Consider the following 23,749-nt stretch of genomic DNA (forward strand, 5'->3'; position numbering starts at 1 on the left):
TCCATTAAGAATCAAAGACAAGCCATCGGGATCTCTGCATGGTTGTTTAATCTCACTATGTCCCATAATCAAGCTGCCTCCTGAGTCCCAACCAATTCAACTGACGAGTTTTCAATATCACTTAGCTGTTTTAGCATGGAGTCAATGCATGGAATTTTTGGACTCAGTCATTTAACTCAATTAAAAACCTGCCCTGAATTAATAAGGAGGATCATTTTTTTTGATTCTCAGTTCCTGATTTGAGCTCATAGAGAATAACTAAATCTGTTGATCCCTGACTTGAGATATCTTTTAAACCAAACACTGGGGCGGCTAGGTGGCGTAGTGGATAAAGCATCAGCTTTGCAGTCAGGAGTAGCTGAGTTCAAATCCGGTCTCAGACACTTAATAATTACCTAGCTGTGTGACCTTGGGCAAGCCACTTAACCCCGTTTGCCTTGCAAAAAAAAAAAAAAAAAAACAACCTAAACCAAACACTGACATCTTCCTCATGAATAATTTTTCCTTTAGATAGGCTTCAATTTCATTTGGAAGGAAAGTAAATGAAAAATAAAACAGCAGGAAAGGCAGAAAAAAGAAATATCTTCTGCCCACTGACAGATCTAGGCAAATATTTCCCTTACACTGTGGAGAAAGTATGAGGAATTTGAAGGTGTCAATTACAATGCATTGGGCAGGGATTACCATTATTATGAGTCAGAATGAAGACTTGTGAACTGATAAATGAACAGAGCCCTGGGTCTTGCATCAAATCCAGTGTCAGATTAATCCAAGCTGTGTGACTCTGAGCAAGTCATTTAACCTTTATCTTCCTCAGTATCCTCAACTAGAAAATGGAGATAAAAGCACCTACCTCTAGAGCTGTGAGAATAAAAATATTCCTGCTACATAGTGGGCATTTAATAAATGCTTCTTTCCTTATCTTCTTCCCACTTGGCATCAAAAACTATAATTGTCTGTTCAATCACTACAAATTAGTAACTGTTTAATCTTTGGAAAATTGTTTCACTTCTCAGAACCTTAGATGAATTTCATTAATGAAGGGAATTTTCATGCTGGGAGTTTTCCACACAAATGAAATCGCATGCCCTATAATATACTAGACCCAATGATAGATCCCAGGGATCTAAGAATAAAAGTTGACATATTTTTCTCCCAATGACCCTACATTCTACTAAGGGAGAACATATGGAGGAGCCTATCTGATTCTTGAAAATAGTATAAATTTGGGTAAGTCTCTGATCTGTTTTCTTTCTACAAAAGAGCCCAACTCCTTTTATCTCTGACATCCTGTACTATGATGTGAAGGACGAATGCAATACAAAGTACTACCAGACTTCTTTTAGGAAAGAAGAATAAATCTAATACCTAAATCAGAGAAGTATAAGGTATAGAAAGAAAACCAAAGACCAATTTCATTCAGGAATATTGAGTCAAAAATTTTTTAATAAAAATCAACCAGACTATAACAATTCATTGAAGAAACCATTCATTATGACAAAGTTGGATTTATACTTGGGACGCAAAGATGGATTAGGAAAATAATCAATATAATAAAATGAAAAACAAGTATATAATAACTATCTTAAGAGATACATAAAAAACCTTTTACAAATACAACACTCTTATACTTTAAAAAAAATCCCCACAAAGTATATGCATAGAAGGATCTTAAGATCATAGAAGTACCTCACTAAAGCCAATATCAAACACCATATACAATCGGAAATCACAGGAACAAAAGATGTTCACTCTCCCCATTGTTATTTGATAGTGTTTTAGAAATTCTGGAAGGAGCAATGAGAGAAAGAAATTAAAGGTATAAAGACAAACAGGAAATAAAACTATAACTCTTAGCTCAGGTGTCTCAAACACATTGGCCTCATTGAACCAGATTAAAATATAATTGGGAAATAGTTAACAGAATAAAGAAAACCAGAACAGAACAGAACTAATGCTACTTTCTAAGTCACTATGCAATTGGTCAAAGATTTTTATATATGATTAAAAGAAATTGTTGTTCTCTCTCTCTGTGATTGGGGAGGTGCAAATATTCTGTTTAAGGTACTATGAGATAAGCTGAGTGGAATGAAAATCTACATTTCCCACATTTCTTAAGGTCCTGTAGCCCTGAAAAATAGACTTTGCATTTTTTCTATTTAATTTGTTCTTTTTGGTTATAGACACAAGTGGTAGAATCCCTGAAATCTGATTTGAGTCAGAAGGTAATTGGAGGAAGGATTCCAGACTGGATGTTGCTGCCAGAGAAGGAGGGGATCTGAGAGAAGAGTGTCTGGGACATGGCCCCAGGGCTGATTTGAACTTGGTGGGATTTTGATTTTTTTAAAAAAACTAAACATCACACAGCCCTTCTCTAGTGATAACAGACAACAACAAAGGACCCTTTTATTTTTTGAAAGGTATATATTTTGAAGATAAGCAGTCTGAGTATAAATTCAGTCTTAGAAGCTTAATAGTTATGTAACCCTGGGTAAGTCACTTAACTTGGTTTCTTTTCATTTCTTCAATTGTGAAATGAGCTAGGGAAGGAAATGGCAAGTCATTCCTATCTTTGCCAAGAAAATCACAAATGGGGCCACAGAGAGTTGGACATAACTGAAATAACTGAACAAAATGGAACTGGGATGTAGGGGACTTCCAACAAATTCACTTGTGGCTGGAGATAATTGCAGAGAGATTAGATACTCTCAAATCCCCCAAGGTTACTGGAGAACCCTGGGGAAGGCTGACATCAGGGTAGGGAAAGATTCATATGCTTTGTGATTTAGTATAATTGATAAGACACAAAGGTCCCAAGTTAGGGGAGGTCATTTCCTCTGAGCATGTCCTCCTGGGCATTCTTCCTGGGAATTTCTGATATTTAGCTGCATCTTAAGTTGAGAGCTGTCTCTTCATGGACAAGCCAGAAGCAGTTTTATTTAGATATCACTTTCTGCTAGTGGGATTGTCTAAGAATCTCTCTCTCCATCAATGGGTGATGAAGGAAAGTACTGGGAAGAAGAGAAAGGAGAGGAAGAAGGGGCTAAGATATTTCACATAAGAGTCAAGAAAAAACTTTTGCAATGGAGTGGAATGGGAAAGGTGAGGGGGAATGAGTGAGCCTTCATTCTTATTAGAAATGGCTGAGAGAGGCAATAACATACACATTTAATAGGGTAGTGAAATCTATCTTACCTAGAGAAAAATGAGAGGAAAACGATGGGATAAGGGGGAACTGGGGGTGGGGTGGGAGTAAGTGATAGAAGAGAGGGAAGACAATTGGCAAATGGTCAAAGGATATGCAAAGGCAATTTACAGATGAGATCAAAGCAATCCATAGTCATATGAAAAATTGTTGTAAATCATTAATTATTACAGAAATGCAAATTAAAGCTTCTCTGAGGTACCACCTCACACCTCTCAGACTGGCCAAAAAAGATAATGATCATTGTTGGAAGGGTTGTGGGAAATCTGGGACACTATTACATTATTGGTGGAGCTGTGAACTCATCCAACCTTTCTGGAGAGAAATTTGGGACTACCCCCAAAGGGCAACAAAAACGTGCATACCCTTTGACCCCGAAATACCACTACTGGGTCTACACCCTAAAGAGATGATGAAAAAAGGTTAAAACATCACTTATACAAAAATATTCATAGCAGCTCTGTTTGTGGTAGCAAAGAATTGGAAATCAAGTAAATGTCCTTCAATTGGGGAATGGCTTAGCAAACTGTGGTATATGTATGGAACACTATTGTTCTATTAAAAACCAGGAGGGATGGGAATTCAGGGAAGCCTGGAGGGATTTTCATGAACTGATGCTGAGTGTGATTAGCAGAACCAGAAAAACACTGTACACCCTAACAGCAACATGGGGGCGATGATCAACCTTGATGGACTTGCCCATTCCATCAGTGCAATCAGGGACAATTTGGGGCTGTCTGCACTGGAGAATACCATCTGTATCCAGATAAAGAACTGTGGAGTTTCAACAAAGTCCAAAGACTATTTCCTTTAACTTAGGAAAAAACCTGACATCTTATTGTCTGATCTTGTTATCTCTTATACTTTATGTTCCTTCCTGAAGGATATGATTTCTCTCTCATCACACTCAATTTGGATCCATGTACAACATGGAAACGATGTAAAGACTGGCAAATTGCTTTCTGTGGGGGGGGTGGGAAGTAAGATTAGAGGAAAATTGTAAAACTCAAAATAAATAAAATCTTTAATAAAAAAACTTTTAATTTTAAAAAACAATTTAAAAAAGAGGAGAGGGAAGATCATGGGAGAGGGTACTCAGACCCAATATACTTCTGAGCAGGGACAGGGTGAAAGGAGAGAGAGAATAGAATAAATGAGAGTGGGGAATAATAGAGTGGAGAGAAATACAGCTGGTAATACCAACTGGTGGACTTAGGATAAAGAAGGCAAATCATCCTAGAGACAGAGTTGTTCGAATCTAAACACAGACTGAAGTACAATTTTTTTCTGTCACTATTCTTGAGGTTTCTCTATCTTTTTTGGGGGGAGGTGGGTTTATGTTTACTCTCACAACAAGATTATTATAATAATATGAAATAAACCCAAAAAAGTAAAAAAAAAAAGGAATCTCTCTCCAGGGGGGAGGAAAGGAAGGGTGGTAGAAAAATATGGATCTCACACGCTTGAATTTTGAAAACTACCTTTGCATGTTAATTTGAAAAAATAAAAAGGAAAATGAAGGGGGGAAAAGAGAAATAAAAGGACCCCTCTCTAAAACTCCATTATGGAATCTGATTTTCTAGCCAGCCCCCCCACACACACACAACTGTGTAATCAGCAAACGTAGAAAAATTTTACTATGTATGTTAACCTAATTCTGTTTGTTCTTTCTCGAGACCAAACTCTGGAGGCTAACATGTGACCATTATTAGGGTAAATGCTAGACGTTAACATCATGTTTAATTTAATTCTTTATTAAACAGCCAAACTCATGGAGGTCATCAGTATGAATACACACATATACATACACACAATATTTATAGAAAGAAATATAAATAGATAGAAATAGAGATGGATAGATATGAGAGCAGAAAATGGAGACATCCATCTTATGAAACCCACGGAATGCTGAAAACTGGGTTGGCCAATCAGGAAAAACAATTTGAGTTTTACTAGACTGACACACCTCAATCCTTTGTTCTATGAATGATTCCTAACTCCTTGCTATGTCTGCTATCACAAAGCTTGCACAGATATCCTGAGTCAGGAGAGTCCTCCTCCTCTCCTAATGGAACTGACTTAGCTAAGTCAAGAGGCCCCTCTTTATTGGAACTCTTGACAAATGCTGGACATCCTGAGACAACTTTATGGCACTATGAGGCCAGACTCCAAGAATGTCAAAAGTTGATTGGGTCCCTCTACCTCTACCACCCCAACTTTGTGGTCTTTATCTTATTCCTATAAAATTTCCCCTTTTTGAGTCCAACTTTTTAACTGGAACTCCTATGTATGCATGCCATCAGACTGAGAGAAAGAAATATACACACAACATAATTTCATTTGTTTTTCTTATGATCTGACTCTGAGGTTGACAATCTATACCCCACAGTCAGTTTTCTTTACAAAGAGGGGAGAAAAGTGCATTCTCCAAAACCATGCTTAATCACTTCAATTACACATTATTCAGGTTAGATTTTGTTTTTTGGTCTTTTCATTAGCATAGATGTAGTCATTGGACATAATGTTTCTCTGGTTGAACTAAATTTGCTCTGCATTCATTCATAAATGTCTTCCAGGGCTTCTCCAAAATCATCATGTTCGTGGTTTCTTCCAAAACAGTAACACTGCATCACATTCATGGACCACAACTTGTTTGGCTGTCCAACAGACATCTGCTCAGCTTCCAGGGTTTTGCTACTACAAAAAAAAGTATTGATGTAAATTTTTCTTGTAACACGGGACCTTTGAGTCATTGACATTTTGGGAGGACATGCCTGGCAGGATGATATCTTGGTTAGAGGAAGTAAATATTTTCATTACTTTTTGACCATAGTTCCTAATTGTCTTCCAGAATGGCTGACTCAAAATCACTCTACCAAAAGTGTATCATTATGCCTGCCCTTAAGTAACCTCTCCAACATTGTTTAGAATAGAATATTGTTGTTTCTATTCTAACAAACCTTAAAATTTTAAATTAAATTAATTTTAATTTTAATGTTACTAGTGTCCACTGCCATTCAAACAAAGCTGTTTCTTTTGTAGGAAATTTTATTTTATTTTTTGTAGAAAATTTTAAGTGGCAACTGGGAACTTTCCATAGATGTTAGCATAGGCAAGCTGGTGGTACTGCCAGTAGTGGAAAGGTGAGGAAGGACAAGGATAAGTGCAAGGACACCCACACCTATACATAGATTTCTTCCCCCCCACCAAAGACACACAACACAAACACATACCATACCACATACACACAGAAGAACATCTGCACACACACACGTACAAAGATACCACGCACACATATCACCAACACAGACACCCACATCACACAGCCACACACATAATACATCTACCACTCACACAAATTCCCACCTACCACAGACATACAAACACACCACAATATACATGTTCATAGACATGCCTGGGAAATACCTAGCTCACAAAGGTCAAGTTCTCCCATTGCATCCAGGTCATCTCCAGTCATCCTGATCCATATCTGTCTACTGGACCCAAATGGAAAAGAAAGAGGCTAGTGATTCTGCACAGCCCTCATTCACTTAAATCAAACTTACTTGCAAGTCATGGCATTATATTCCTGTTGCCATGGTCTTCTTTGAGACTGAGGGACATCTAATAAACAACAACCAACAAATCACATGAAGTACAAGTGCAGTGATGTGGATTCTCAGGAACTTAAAGGAAAAGAGATGGCAAGAATGACTGCATAGGTGGTCTTGCAATCTTCCAGCTGTCTGAAATCCCAACTATTTGCAATTTATTGTCTTGCTTACATCATTTGATGGAGTCAGAAGAATGGGAATCCCAAGAAACAATAAAATACGACTGAGATAGAGGCACACTCTGGGCAGTGACTAGCAGTCAGCATCTGGAGTCAGTCAAACAGGAGACTTGATTCCTATACCAGATACATTCTATTGATAAAGACTTTGAAAACCTCATGGGTCTCACTTCTCTCATCTGTCTGATAAGGGGCTTTCAAATGAAGAAATCCTGAAAATGCCTAGAGTTCCAGCTTTGTGGACCCTGAAACTGTTGTATAATGTATAGTGGCAAGATTAATACATATATAGCAGTGAGAGGTTAAGAAGACTGGACTTCATAATTTCAGCTCATCCACTTACCAGATATGTCCAGAGGGCCAAGTCCTGGGACCTCCTCAGCATCCTGACCTAAAAAAATAAGAGCAAGAAAACTACCAATCTCACAGTTTGCTCTGAGGCTCAACAGGCACAAGAAATATAGGTTTGCTGCATACAAGGAAATTCTTTTTTTCTTATTATTTATGTACAAGAGCATGCCCAAAGAAAAATGTATCAGGAGTGAAACAAATGTAAATTGTGAAAATTCACCTTTGAAAAGAAACATTCAGCTTGTCAAAATGAAATTTGTCCTTAAGGGGAAGATTGTTCAGTATTTCTTGGGAATAATCCTAGAACCAATCATCAGAGAAATAAGGTTCACTTTAAGGCATTGAAAATCCAAAAGAAGAGGGTGGCTAGGTGGCGTAGTTGATAGAGCACGGGTCCTGGAGTCAGGAGGACTGGAGTTCAAATCCGTTGTCAGACACTTAATAATTACCTAGACGTGTGGCCTTGGGCAAGCCACTTAACCCCACTGCCTTGCAAAAAAAACCTTAAAAACTAAAAAAAAAAAATTAAAAAAAAGAAAATACAAAAGAAGGAGAAACTGATTTTGGGGGAAAGCCCCATAATGTGAGCCCAGGCTGCAAGAAAATTTATCCCTGGAAATGTGCACCTATTTTGCCACCACTGAATACAAGTAGGATAAATGATATAAGGCAAATATAAAAAGAAAGGAGAAATATATACCCAAGTCTATCAATTAGCAGCATTTGATTTCTTCATCAATTGGACTACCAAGAGCATGGAACTCACAGATCTGTTGTCCGGGTAAAGGAGAAAGCATATCTACATTGTATTTCATAAAACAAATTTGTGGTGGTTCTTTCTTTTTTATATCTAGAGTTGTTGTTATTTTGGTTGAAAAAAGGAAAAAGAGTTAGTGTTCCTGGAGTATAAGATTGGTATTGGTCTATTACATTAAGGCAGAACCTACAGGCAAGGTCAAATTCCACTACCAAAGGCATCCATTCCCATGCAAAAAAAAAAATTGAAAATACTTACCTTTCAAAGGGACTTCCCTTTGGTTACAAAAGTGTTTGAGGGTGACTTCTGAAATCTCCCAGGTTAACACAGCCCTAAGAATAAGAAGTCCAGAAATAAAGTGAAACCTCCAGGGCTTAGAAGAAAAAAGATGGCAAACCTGACTGTGTGAGTGGCCCTGTACACTGTCCTAACTCTGTGGCATCCCAACTATTTGAAATAAATTTTCCTGACATCTCCATTTGAAGGGGTAAAGAGAAGGAAGATAACAAGAAAGAATCAAATCTGACCAAAGTTAAGGGACACTCAAGGTAGTGTTCAGTGGGTGGACTGTACTGAAGTTAGACAAACAGGGGACCTAATACATACATCAGACCCATTCTATAAATCGACCTTTGAAAACCCTATAGGCCTCACTTTCCTCATCTACCTGAGAAGGGACTTTCAAGCAAAGAGTCCCTGAAAATATCTAGATTTATAGCTATTTGGACAATTAATTTTCAGGATCAGATATGACAGCAAAAATGAATACATATGTGGAAGGGGAGGAAAAATGAATGATAACAGAGGCCCAGATCATTAAGAGACCCCATTCTGACCTGTGAGGTCAGGAAACCTGATACACTTACCAGACATGGCAAATGGGCAAAGTCACGTGAGTTAACTCCTCTTCAGTTCTCTAACCTGAAAAATCAGAGCAAGAAAATCATCAATCTCACAGTTCGTTCAGAAGCTCAACAGTACACAAAATATAGAAATGGCTGCATATAAGGTATTCTTTTTCTTTTGAGGTTGCTTTTTTTTGCAAGGCAAATGGGGTTAAGTGGCTTGTCCAAGGCCACACAGCTAGGTAATTATTATTAAGTGTCTGAGGCTGGATTTGAGCCCAGCTACTCCTGACTCCAGGGCTGGTGCTTTATCCACTACGCCACCTAGCTGCCCCTTTCTTTTTCTTTTTACAAATGTGTGTGAGCACCTCCAAGGAAAGATGTCTCAATAGTATACTGGAACTATTTCAAAGGTGCATCAGGAGGTAAACTTCCTGGATTTCCCTGACTTAGATACCCAGACCTAGTCAAATTTCTGGAACAAATGTAAATCATGAACTCACTTTTGAAAAGAAACAGTGAACTTGTCAAAATGAAATTTTTCCACAAGAGGCAGATTATTTAGCTCTTCCTGGGGATAATCCTAGAGCCAATCAACAGAGAAATAAGGTTATCTTTATGCATTAAGAGATCAAAACAAAAAAAGGAGAAACTGATTTTGTGGAGAGGCCCCCAAAATCTGATTCCAATCTGCAAGTACTTTTGTCCCTGGAAATGTTTGCTAATTTTTGTGCCTTGAATACATGTAGGATGATGGAAACTGAAACAGCATCAGAGAAATACAAGAGGAAAAAATACATACCCATATCTATCACATTCAGGTTAATAGATCATGATGTGGAGTTTGGGGAAAGATGAACGCCCAAGCAAATCAAGCATAACTGTGACATGGGTGAAAGGAAATGAAATATGAAAACAAAAATGATGCTAGACAGTTGGACCTAGAAGCAGGAAGGTCATACTAGCAATCCTACCTCACCACCACATGAAGTCTGTTCTCCTGTCCTGAGTAACTTTCCAAGTCTTAGTTTCACTTATTCCTCTGTCAACTGGACACCAAGGGCATCAGAATCAAAGGTCTGCTTCTGGGAAGGCAAAGATAACATATATACTGTAGGCTTTCAATAATATTTTCTGTGTTTGTTGCTGATTTGGTAGTTAAAATTATTATTATGGTGATTTTTGTTACTGTTCTTATGGTGATTAATTACAAATGGAAAGAAAAAGACCTGGCACACCTGGAATGGGAGCAATAAGAATAAAATGTGAGTAAGGCATACAGTGATCAGCATCTGGAGTCTGCCAAGAAGGGGACCTAGTGTGTACATCAGATGCATTCTTTCTATCAGGCCTTGGACAGCCCAAAGATTTCATTTTTCCTAGATGCTGGCTAAGGTATTTTCAAATAGAGGGCCTTGGAAAAGGCTTGCACTTCTAGCTATGTGGACCATGAATCTTTAGGGAAGTCAAGGACGGCAGGAATGAATACATGTGTGGCAAAGGAGGAAAAATAATGGTAGTCAGGCAACATTCCAAATAATTTGGTGGTGAAAATCTAAGGTCAGGAAGTCTGAACTTTAATTCCCACTCATTCACTTACCAGACCTGTCAAGTTAACCAAGTTACTTAATCTGTGTTATCCTTTGGTCTCTCCCCTGCAACATTGGGAAAAGAAAATTACTAATCTCACAGTTTGCTCAGAGGTTCAAATTTGACCCAGAATGCACAGCTTTCTTTATACAAGGTCTTTACTAGTACATATGTGTAGGAGCAGTTACAAAGATAGATGCCTCAGGAGAGCATTGGCCCCATTTCATTGGTCCATCACCTGGGATTGTTCTGGATGATGCTCACAACTTCACAATTTCTTAAGCAAATTCAGTTCTGGAAACTTACCTTTCTAAAATAACAGCAAGCTTTCCAAAATGAAGTTTGTCCAGAAAAGGGAAAGCGTTCACTTCTTCACTGGAATAACCCTAGAGCCCATGAATGGAGAAATCATATAAACTTTAAAGAATATACAGCTAAAAAGATGTAAGACTGGAAGGAAACTCACTTTTCAAAGATAAAGGCATCAACTGTGGCAAAACATTTATGCACAAGAGTTTGACAGCTGCACTCTTCCTAGGAGCACTCCTAAGGATGAGGAAGTGCACCCTTAAGGAATCCACAAAGAAAAAAAACATAAGAAAATGGATTCCCTGGTTGACCTTTGACTCCAACCTGGAATTAGGACACCCTTTGAAACTTGCAATGTCTATTTTTCCACTATACAACATATGCAAGAATAAGGGAAATTAAAAGGCACAAAGAAAAAGAGGTTGGAGGAAAATTAAATAGTGTCAGAGTATCATAGTGTCCTTTGAAGAAAGGTAGCAAGAGACCAGATATTTCATCTGCCCCAAAGGACTTTTGCTTCCAAGGGGAGTGTACCATTTCCTCTGCTCCACTTTTCACCAGGTCCTTCAGTTGAGCATTCTAAAATTCCTCTAACCACATGTTCTGAGATTTCCATCCATTGCTGGACCCCTGTGAGAAGGTGGCAAGAGGCCAGGTCAGGAGTCTTCTATATGCCCTAAATCAAAAACTTCTTTACATAAAATCACAAGGTAACTTCTACCTCCTGCTGCCAGGTAGCTATCTCAACTATGTGGACAATCTCTAGTACAAAAAGGAGCAACCTACCTTTACCTCAGACCTTCAATCACCTGTTGTCCTGTCTCTTGAGGGAAGAGGAAAGCTGGTAGGGGATTCGACTTCTGGTTGTTTCTTATTTCATAGGTTTGACTTTCACCTTTTGCTATAATCTTTTCCTGCCTAATGTCTACCCTTCTTAGGGAAGAGGACTAGTGAAGCAGGGTTTCTTATCTGACCATTTGAATGTATGCCTTCCTTATAATATTGTACCTCCTCCAGTCCTATCTCCAGCCTCCAGTGGGAAGAGAAGTGACATCCTCCACTCAAAAAGGAATATTTTTACACCTTGTCATATCTTCTCATCTCAGAGATTCTGAACCCCTGAAAGTCATCATCTAAACCACATCCCACATCCTCTACTTCCAATTATTTATTGATATATTAATTGATATATTATTGATATATTGACATATTGATAATTATTGATATATTATATCCTCTGACCCCTAGATAGCTCTCACACCATTCACCCTTTCCACTATACCTTGTCTAATAAGTGTTCCATAGGCAACAGATTCCTATTCATGCTAAATCATTTCTGCTCCCACTCCTTCCATATATAGGTATTATTGAAACCTAGTTAACTTTACTTGACACTCTCCCTGGTCATCCTGATACAGGCTACATGTTCTCACATTCTCCTCAATTCACTAGTCAAGGTAAAGTTAGAAATGGTCCTTGTTCCTTATTGCCATTTCCACATTCTCTCCTTGCTTCCATCCCTCAGCAGCCTCTCTTTTCTTAAGGCTCATGCTATTTCTACCTACGATCTAATCAAATCTGTGGTAGTTGCCGTCTATAGACTCCCAGGTCACTCTCCATCCATCCTCAGTGTGGTGCATGGCTCATAATTATTCTTTTCTCTTCAATTCTTGCCTTCATACTAAGGAACGTCAACAGACATACTGACCATCTAACCAGTCAGTCCCTCAACCTACTCACTTCCCACTTCACCACACCTGAATTACATACAAACATTATCATACCCTTGAACTTGTCATCACTCACAAATGTACCATTTCCAAGTATAAGAATGCAAAAATTTCCTCATCCAATCACAATCTATTGTCTTTTCACCTCTCCCTCTGTCTTTGCTTACAGAGATCATCTCTTTGTCCACATGCACATCTACCATCCACTGACCCCTCAGTTCTCTGGGCCACCACTGCTAAACTAGTAACTCTATTTTTCTCCCCATCTTGACTCCTTGTTGAACCAATTTGACTCTACACTGTCCTCCACCCTTGAATCCTTAGATCTCTTCCATCATTGAATATGTCCTATCCAAATCTCAGCCTTGGAACACTGACACAAAGGATTACTTTACCCTCTTCCACATGTACTGTTGAATGAAGATGGAGATTCAACTATTCTGACTAGGTCATGAAGTTAAACAACCTCAGCTGGGACTTGTCTGCTGCCAGATAATCCTATTATGGCTCCTACCAACAAACTATCCCACCCTCCATGGCAGGTCTTGCTGACCTTTTCATCTCTCCTTAAACTTCTTCTGGCACCTCCTTCCACTACCCTCTCAGCTGACATCTTTCTTCCTCATCTGTAAACAATCAGATTCTTTCTGTTACTATCTCCCTTCACTGTTCTCACATGAATAATCCTCACCCTTTAGCCTGTTCTAGTAATTCCATTATGCTAAAACTTATTTTCAATCTTTCCCTATTTACTGCCCATAAATATGTCCATATCGCGTTCATCTTCAAAAAATTCTCACTTGGCCTAACCCACTAACCTGTCTATATCCTTTCTGGATTTTGCTAAAGGATGTGAGCTAAAATCCTAAAAAAGCCCTCTACAATAAGTGCTTTTACTTTCTCTCTTCTCACTGTTCTCCTATCCCCTTACATTCTGGCCTCCAAATTTATCATTCCACTGAAACGTCTCTCTCTAAAATTACAAATGATCTTTAATTTCAAAATTCAACGGTCTTTTCTCAATCTTTATTATCCTTGATCTCTCTGCAGTCTTGGATACTAGTGAGTGCCATCTCCTCCTTCATACTTGTTTCTCTAGCTTTTTCAGACACCTTTACTTGAAAATCATGATTTTTTTGTATTCACTTGATTCTCCTGTTAATCTGCTGTGAAGAGCGCATCTGTGTAAATTAGGATGTATGTTCTGTATATTCTGTACCTCAAAGAGGATGTCTTAGAAATTTCAGTAAGAAAAGGTTGATTTAGGTATTATGTGGCTTCCAGTTCAGGAAGAGGGTGAGGGAAAGAAGCAGTTTCATGCCCAGCTGGAGAAGCATTGAAATGAAGGAAACTTAGTTCTATTGTAGGTTCAGTTGGGAAATGATTATGGATTGATAAAAGGAATTAAACCCATCATAATCAGTTATTTCAAGGATAAGCCATGGCCATGCATTGAGCAATACCCTTTGTTCAAATTGAAGGATTACATTTAGTAATTGTAGACGTAGAGAAATAAGGACTTACCAAAAAGAGGCTGTGCCCATGTAGTACCCAATTTTACTAGTAAGAAAAAGAAGGAAAATTAGATAAAGTTAACCTGTGAATAGGGTTTCTCCAAATTTAAGCATTCCTGTGGTTCACCTATCTTTTCTCCATAGTTGCAGGAAATTTAAAGTTGCTTATTCCCCCCAGAGTTGGCCTTAATTCTTTATATTTTCCAAGTTTTCAGTTTTTGCTCGGGTTCCCAATAATTCTGGACCCTGTATTCTCCACACGTGAGACTCAAGCATCTTCCTGGTTCACATGAAAGAATTGCTGATGGGTACCTCATAAAAAGATAAGCGTATAGATGAATTTGTTCACATATTAAATCACCAATCTCTCTCTGAGGTTGAAATGATTTTAATTGAAATATAAACAAAAAAGAAAATAAGAAACTGAACAAATTGCTACAGAAATTGATCAGAAAGACTTCTAGCATCTTCTAAATGGGACTGCACAAGAATATACACATTTCACAATAACACATAGAACTTTTACAAAAATTGACCACATCAATTTAGGGCACAGAGATAATACAAACAAATGTTAAAACACTGAAATAATAGTATGTTTTTTTATATACCATAATATTTTTTCAGATAATGACATCATTTTGACTTTATTAGAAACATCTGACATAGCAATTATATCATGTTTCCACTAACATAAGCAAAGAGCCAGATACAGATGATTCAATTATTTAGAAATACCAAGTAAAGATTATTTGAGCTACAATACTTAAATCTCCTTTCTTGGGGCAATAGGTTGTTGCATTATCACCAATAAACTAATTGTAACTGGGAAAGGAACCTCTGTACCATAGATTCTCTTTCATTTTCCAAACAATGCCAAAGGATCCAGTATGTAAGCTCCTGCTAAATATTGAATGAATTTCTGCTTCGTTTTTGTACAAAAGGAGGACTCGCTCAGGAATGAATGGGCATTTCACCTGTTGCCCTACAAATTCATTTGTGAAGGGGCACCTAGAACAACAACTTGAGTAAGTAAATATTTTGAAGGTTAGAAGTCAGAAAATATTTGGATATGAACGTGGTCTTACTAAGACTATAGAAACAGAGCACTGTCAAAAGGTGCACCTCAAAATGTGATCTGAGAATGCAGAGAACCAGGATACCACCTAAGTCAATTCCACTGCCGATTAATATGGAAATTGATTCCAAGTTCATCAGATTACCTGTAATCAGTCAGTCGACATGTATTTCTTAAGTGCCTACTATATTTTAGGCACTGTGCTAAGTCCTGGGGATATAAAAGAAGGCAAAAGACAGTTGCTGCTCTCAAGAAGATCATAATCTAAATGGAGAAGACAATAGGCAAATAACTTTGTACAAACAAGGTACATACAGGACAAATTGGATATAATCCACAAGGGAAAAGCACTAATATTAACAGGGTTTGGGGAAGGCTTCATGTAGAAGGTGGAATTTCAGGTCAGACATGAAAGAAGTCAAGGAAGCTAGTAGGTGAAAATTCCAAGGAAAAGAATTCCAGGCATGGGGGAATATTTAGTGAAAATACACAATCCAGGAAGATAAAAGTTTTTGTTTTTGTTTCTGTTCTTTTTTTTTTGTTCAAGGAACATCAAGGAGATCAATATCACTGAATCACAAAGAACATAGTTGGGGAGTGAAAGAAAGGGCAAGGTTAATGAAGGGCTTTGAATGTCAAACAGAGGCTTTTCTATTTGTTTCTGAAAGGGAATGGACATCACTGGACTTCATTGAAGACAGACATTTCTTTCCTCACTCCTCAATTTACATTAAATTTGCCAGAGCCCCAAGAATGAAAAGTTTCTTCAAGATGTCTTCCAATGCTTTTTTTTTTTTATATTCTTGGCTACCATTCCAGTTAGAAGGGAAAAAATGTTGGTGAGTTCAGAGACCAACAGCTTAACACAAATAATGTGAATGAACTTGAGGGTCAGTCATCACCTTGTAGAGGTGGTTCAATGGTCCTTAACTGCAGCATCTCTGGTGACAACAAAATGGAGACAGGAAGCAAAGCACTGAGAGATACAACTTTTACATTCCTCTTGGGCTCTCAGTTTGTCTAATAAAAAGCAAAATCATCGCTTCTTGGCCTTTTGACTAAGATCAAGTGTAATAAAAAGCAAAATACTCCCAAGAAATTGGACAGGTTAGCAAGTAGCAGTTTATTCCACTCACCTCTAAACAAACTAATTTCTTCTCAAATGCTTTTCTTTTTCTCTAAATAGTGACTGCACACGCACATATACTTTAACAATTGGTTTGAATGCTTTCCTCAGCTCCAGCTTTTGCAAGCGCAGCTCTCTCCTGAAGTCACCCTCTTTCTTACTCAATTCCTTTAGCTTTCAGTTCCAGTTTGACTCGTTGCAGATAGCTGGGATCAGGGTAACCATAGTTTTCTGGCCCACCGAATTGTAGAGTTTTGTGGTGAATATCATTCCAAGTGATCACATCCTTGACTCCTGATGTTCGAGACTGTCCTACTGTAAAAATCAACCTTTGGTCAAAAGCTCTTCTGAGAAGAAGCAAAACCTGCCGTCCTTCTTCATTATTTGGCAAGTATGCCACTCGTCTTGTTCCTTCATAGCGTTTCCCTGGGTTGGGATGATCTTCTGTCTGTATGCCTCCCCGCATGTCATAATGAATCACAATAGTGCCATATGAATTGTAACCTGGAAGTGAAGAAGTCCTGTAAGAAGTCGTCATCGTTCCATCTGGCTGATTCCCTTTCATGATGCCATAGGAAGTCTGGCATACAGGGCACACTGGTTTATGCTTCATGGCTTCTCGGATACAAGGACCACAGAACTCATGCTTGCACTTTGGGAGGACTTCTTTCTGTTCAATGATTTCCATACATATGACACACTCCTTCTGCTCTTCCTCCTTCTCTTTTGCTAAGTTCCACCAGCTAGGCAAGGGAGGCAAAGTCATCTTGAAATCATCACCCATTTTGTCCAAGGGAGACCTCGTGTCTCTATTCCAATTCCCTCCGAGGGAGAAAGCTGACCCTTGTCTCTGCTGGGCAAGACCTTCAATGCTAAAATATAGTTTAACATATTTTATCGCTTCTGTAACATATTTGGGCAAACCAGTCACTGTCAGTTCTTGTCTATTCAACTCCAAGCTCACATAGGGGTGCTTTCTTTCAAAGTCGTCAAAGAATGCCTTGTCAGGCCAGACCTTTCTCTCTTGGTCTAATGGTTTCAAGATAATTACTTCTTTGACAATCTGAGGTAAGAGCATCTGAAAGACATACATGCAATCTTCATACGCATGTGCAGAGAGGTCTAAGCCTTTGTCTTTTGCTCGAAATACAATGAGAGTTTTCTGAGTTTGAGAATTGTTTATCAGTTCCATTAAAGTGTCATATTTTTTCTCTATATCTCTGATTTCTTGGTGCAGAAAACGCACATAAACAGTATCAACCTCAATTCCATTCTTCATCATGTTTTGGGAAACCATCAATTCTATAGGTTGTTTGCGGGAGAAGTTGGCTTCAATGAAATGCTGAGCTCCTAAAATATCCTGTGGGTTTCCCCAGAGGATTAAGACTTTTCCTTCAGCTTTAATATGCAGGTTTTGAAACATGTCACTCAGTGTCTTTTGGACGTCCAATGCCAGCTTATTATCTGTGAAATGAACCTCCTGGCGGGTCACATTCTGAATTTCCCTCTGAAATGCTCTGGTGAAAGCTTCTTGAGCTGCTTTCCTGTTCCCTGACTTACTTGTCTCAAAGTCCAAACACACATTGCCAGTGGGATATTCCAGAGTACTTTTGATACGTACTTGGTGCTCACTTTCTATTCTGTCCAGAGTATCAGCAAAGAAATATTTGAAATATTCATACAAATGTGAAGGAACTGAGATGAGGTCTGACTCTTCTCCACGTCTGGCGTATGAGTGAAGAATAGGATTGTCATAGTCATTTGGCATCATGTGCTCACTTTCTCTTGCTGAGGCTGAGTCAAGAAAATCCTCTTTCTGGTCATTTCCCAGCATCCTCTCACTTAAGAAGCGATAAATTTTTTCAATATCTTCATAGTCGCCAATCACTTTCTCAAATCCCTCAGGGTCTCCTTCTATTTTGAGATTTGGGCAGAGGTTGATAATTTTCTCCCTTTGCTCTGTGGAAAGGTTGAAGTTCAGCTGGGCTTCCACATAGACAAATATCTTTCGAATGATAGAATTAGAGGCACTAGCAGCACCTCCATCATCTGTATGCTTCACACTTAGAAATTCCTTTGGCAGCGACTGAGCCTGAGAGGAAAGTTGGCTTATGTCTAATGTGTTGTTCTCTCCTGAGTCTTCATTTGCTTCTATGATGACATTCACATGTGATGTATCACTGACAGTCACAGAGTGATCTCTCCTGGCTATCACACCTTCCTTGGCTTGTCTTTTATAGAACTCTATCCAGTAAGTGCCTTCACTGGGACCGGCTTTGACCTTGCACTTACCTCCCCCAGACCTCCATGGGTTCTGGAAATATTTCTGCAGCTTCCTCTCCATTCTAGGGCAGCTCTCAGACACCCGGACCAGGACCCGATACATGGGGCTGTGGGCAGTACTTCCAGTGGCTATTAGGGCAGGGGAGGGATTCATGATTTGAAGATCCAGGGCTGCGATGTTCACTGGGCTCTGGAGGGGGGAACTGGGGAGCAGAGAGAGGAGATGAAAGAGTGCTGTCAGCTCCCTACCTCACTTTTCTGCCCAGAACATAACTTAGTAAATATAGTAACTGGTTCAGACAATACAAACATAGGACAGAGAACCAAATGGCAACTTAATGAAATTTTAAATAATGACAAATTCAATGAACATTAAAAAAAAACAATTATTGGAAAAAATGATGAGGACAACAATTTCTAGGATAAAAATAAAGCAGTCGTAAAGAGAAAATGTATGTGTATGCAGGTATGTATGTATGTATGGTTATAGGTGTGTATGTGTATGTGTGTCTCTCTCTCTCTCTCTCTCTCTATATATATATATATATATATATATATATATGTATGTATATATATGTATATCTATGCACAAATATATTAAGAACATAGAAGAGAAGAAGAATAATGAATTGAATATTCATTTCAAAAATTAGAAATTCAACAAATAAACAAGCTTAAAATAAGGATAATGATATTTTTAAAATAGAGAATCAGATAAAATGCAACAACAATATTCCAAAGAAATGATATCTAAAACTAAAGGCCAATTCTTCAAAAAAATTAATGAAATTGATAATCCTTTAGCCAATTTGATTAAAAAAGGAGAGAAAATGAAATCAATAAAATAGCAAATGAACAAAGTAAAACATCGATAGAACCAGAAAAAAAGAAAATCAGCATATTCTTTACAGAATTAACTAAAATCATTATCACAAATTTATTGGATATTTACTGCAACTGGAGTTATTACAAGAGAAAGGCACATGCATGTGGGGACTTCCTACAGCAAGGAGTCTAACGATGCAGGGCAAATCTTAGCATTTAAGATACAGTGAAAAGGAAAAGTCATAATGGAGGGGAAAAGGACCTTCCAAAGGAGAAGAGAAATCATGATTAAGTAAAATGGCAGAAGGAACATTCTATTCCCTTAGAAACTGCTAGATCATGAACATATATGATGATCCCCTTATTTCCAAGGATCCCAGTTGAAGAAACAGTTTCCTAGTCTGGTGCAGACTGACCGTTACCTGTATTAACTTCCAGGGACATACAGGCAGTCTAGCTTGGGGTACATACAACAAATTGTGTCAGCTTCAGGAAGGGGAGGGGAGCTTTGTCCTTGACATGGTCAGAGCCTCTTGGCATATTTCAGGTTGTCTCTACAAAGTATGGCAACTTTTTCCCCCATAGGTCAAAGGTGAACTATGAGTACACAAAGTACACTTGATAAAACTATTCCTGTGGATACTATCCTAGAAGGGTCTCTGAAGGCAAAAGAAAGAAACACTTCACAAAGATAAAGTTCAACAGACAGAAAGCTAACACAAGATCCTGGGCACTTTTATGTTTTGCAGCTGATACAGGTTAATATCAATTACAAAGTGAGATCAGAATCAGAATCATATACAAAGAACATAATAGTAAGAATGTTCAATAACAGTGATTAATTCAGAAAGGAAAATCATACAACATCAAGAAAACTGAAAGAACTCAATATACAGATACGGAAAATAAAAGCAAAATGGGAAAAATAATGGACATCAAAAGTAACAAACATTGTCTCCAACATTAAATCTCCCTGCAATTTAATGAACCCTTTCCAATATCTAATCATTTCATCTTGGATTTTAGACTTCCCATGAAGTCATCTGATGTGTCTTCAGGGGAACCATGTCAGTGGATTTCCTTTATAATTCTAAGATACTTCTAAAGACTCCTTGGATATTTCTGATAAAATTTTCTACAAAACAGAACCTAATACAAGATTTCAATACTAGTCACGAAGTATACATCTCTAAAAACTAGTGCATGTGGTAGAACCTACTGGAGACCCTCATGGTTCTGATCTAATCAATAAAAGAGATATAAGGGGGACATCAAATCAGAGCCACAGTTCGCCTGAAACTTCAGAGAATTTAGGTTTTAAATCCCCTCCCCATACTGTTCCTGTCCTTATCTAAATTTTGTATCTGAAACAAACATTGTTAACAATAAGGTAAAGAGTTACTATTACAAATACACTTACACACACACACACACACATCATCATCATCATCATCATCATCATCATCATCATCAAATATAAACTAAATATTTTAAATACCACAGAAGGCAGAACTATAAAAACCTCATAAATTGCATATATATTCATTTGATCTTGTTTTCTTAACATTTTAACTCAATTTTTACTTCAGAATTTTTATTTTGAGTGTTAATTATTTTAAAACTCCACATTTCAATATCACCTAATTCATTTAAATTCCAATTTAATTCCATGCAATTATTCAATTCCCCTCCCTTAGGAGGAGCAGTGACATAGATAAGTATCTATTCCTGAAGCAAAAACATATAGAACACTTTTTTATATAAAAAGATCTATAATACACAAATTAATTTGCATAAAATAATAAGTTAGCTTCAATTGAAGTAACTTGCTTAAGGTCACTCAGTTAACAAAATGTAAGATTCATCTATTTTCCCCATTTGTCTTATGTTAAATTGTATAATAAATTCTGACACATCATAAACATCACTTAAAATAAGACAAGAATAAATTCATTTATACCTGGATTTATTTTCCAAATGGTAATGAGTCTCAATTCATAATTTTAATTATGTAGTATTATATTTTACATAATATTTATTCCAAGCATTTCTGATTATGGGGCTCACTATCTCTAGCCAACCCACTGCAAAAGATAGTAAAACTGGTCATCTAATTTTAGGTTTTAATCTACCTCAATTCTCACACTTAAGAGTACATTTTAATTTAGTTCAAATCTTATGAATTTACTCCTAGCCTCTTTTACTGTTTTCAAATATACTTCCACATCAAATAACAACTGTTTTTTACTATAGCTCCCAATAAGATAAATACATGAAGTTACAAACAACTTTTCCACTTAAACAAAGCCAAAACTTTTTGAATCCTTTTCTGTCAACATACTCAAATCTTGTCAACATGCTTAAACGTTCTGAAGCTGGCACTCAGAGCAAATGTCCAAGGACAGGATATGTCTCCATACTTTCTATATTTTCCCTCAAGCCTCTACTTTTATTTGCTAAAGCTTCCAAATCAATTACTCAGTCTACACAACTTTCCTTTACTCAAATCCTGCATTTCAACCATATTCCAAAATATATTCACTCCACTGAAGATTTTCTTTTATAATTTTAGCACACATTGCTTATAAACATAATGATGTATTAAATCTTTACTTTCCCTGCTGTGTAGCTGTAGAAGGTAGTGGAAAGAACTTGGCTACAATTCAGAAATTTGAAAGGAGATTATTCTGAAGATTGCAGAGAGAAGCCAAGAACTTCCCTAAGTTCTTCCAGACTTCCCTCAAAGACAATCAAGCCTCTAAACGGATTCTGGAGCAATAGAACCCACAAAAAGGCATATTGGAGCAATTTCCAGCATAAGATACCTTGAAAGAACATCAGGAAGGGCTGTCTCATTCAAGTGGAGAGGAAGCTTGTACCAGCCCAGGGAGCAGAGCCTGGCACAGGGAGAAGAGACTAGTTCAAGCTAGATGCAGAGAATAACTGAGATCAGCAATCAAGACCCACTCTGACCCTGACTCAACAGACCCATGGCAGGCAAGCCAGCGATGAGAGCTACAACATATGTACCTACACCAAATTGAGAGTGCTAGCACCTCTGCTCAGCTAGCCAGCCAAATCAAGTCACCAGCACTGGAGGGCAGAAGGTCTCTCCCTCACTACAAGAAGCTTGGGAAAGCACCACCTGTGGTCCAGGAGCAGAGCTGAAAATGAGCAAAACAATATCAAAGAAAGGCCCTGCCCACAGAAAGCTCCTTTGGCAATAAGATCACAAACACCATCTCAGAAAAAGACAACGGAAAAAGTCCTACCTGTAAAGCCCCAGAAGGGGATATGAATCGGTCGCCAGATCAAAAAGACCTCTTGGAAAAGCTCAAAAATGATTTTTAAAAAATCAAGTAGAAAAATTGGGAAAAGCAGTCCAAGAGCAATTCATTAGCTTTGAAAAAGGATGCACAAAAATTACATTTAGCTAAACGCAAAAATGTGAAGGAATGGAATAGAATCCTTTTAAAACCCTAGATTAGCTAACAAGATACAGATATAGCTTTGTTGGCAAAGTCTTTCATTCTAAGCTCCATGAGCACAATTAAAGAGTGAGACACATAAACACATAAAAAAATACAGACAATACAAAAATAACTCTTCCTTCCCTAAGCTGCTAATTATCTCCAGAGGGGGCCATGTTGTCTTATCACATGAAAGAATAAAACACAAGTCATCTACAAACCAATGTCATTAATGAATATTATTTAAAAACTTGAAATAAAATTCTGTCAGATAAACTACAGCAATGTATCCAAGAAATCATTCCTTATGACCAAAGTGAATTTCTATCAGTAAAGCAAGGATGGTTCAACATTAGGGGGGAAAACCTAATTGTTATAAATGAAAAGAAAAACCTGCTAGAGTGAGAGAAAATTGTACATTTTATTCACAAACCTTGCAAGATACACCTTACAAGGTACGGGTAGCTCAAATGGGTGTGAGGCATGAATTGGTCTTGGAATGTCAGGTAATTTATGGCCTTCAGAAATTCTTTCCCCTCCCTCTTGGATTTTCATAGTCTCCCAGAGTTTGAGTTACAATCTAAGAGGTCCACCCATTCCCTGACATGCCCTTAATATGTTCCCCCCCACATCATACAAGGCATGATATGCTGATGAACCCCAATCGTCACAGGGGGTGTGTGGGTTAATATTCAATTACCTAATTGCACAAACTCAGTTTATATTAGGTCAAGATCTCTAGGTCACTTTTGAGGGGTTGAGAACCGGTTTGGGGTTTGCTATCCCTTGAATGGGATTAGGAAAACTCTTCCAGTCTTGTGATTTGCTGGGCCATTCCCCTTTGTAATGGATTCCCTAAGGGCTCCCCTCCAC

At 37.9% G+C, this 23,749-nt stretch overlaps 1 long non-coding RNA gene and 1 pseudogene across 8 annotated transcripts; both read right to left on the reverse strand.

The window, feature by feature from the left end:
• Positions 1-1,542: 1,542 nt before the first annotated feature.
• LOC141497315 (uncharacterized) lies at positions 1,543-11,472 on the reverse strand. Of its 8 annotated transcripts, none has more exons than XR_012471293.1 (5): positions 10,848-11,472; positions 9,455-10,036; positions 8,973-9,027; positions 6,632-8,438; positions 1,543-5,902 (listed from the first exon to the last, which is right to left on the reverse strand). It is a non-coding gene; the product is annotated as an uncharacterized LOC141497315 (long non-coding RNA). The 8 variants fall into 8 exon arrangements; XR_012471292.1 differs by having other exon boundaries at positions 10,552-11,472; XR_012471290.1 differs by having other exon boundaries at positions 9,455-9,534; positions 9,926-11,472.
• A 2,992-nt stretch (positions 11,473-14,464) lies between these two features.
• LOC141497314 (E3 ubiquitin-protein ligase DTX3L pseudogene) overlaps positions 14,465-23,749 on the reverse strand; it is a 32,236-nt pseudogene continuing 22,951 nt past the window's right edge.

The sequence above is a fragment of the Macrotis lagotis genome, chromosome X (genome assembly GCF_037893015.1).
Source record: "Macrotis lagotis isolate mMagLag1 chromosome X, bilby.v1.9.chrom.fasta, whole genome shotgun sequence".
In the NCBI taxonomy this organism is placed as follows: domain Eukaryota; kingdom Metazoa; phylum Chordata; class Mammalia; order Peramelemorphia; family Peramelidae; genus Macrotis; species Macrotis lagotis.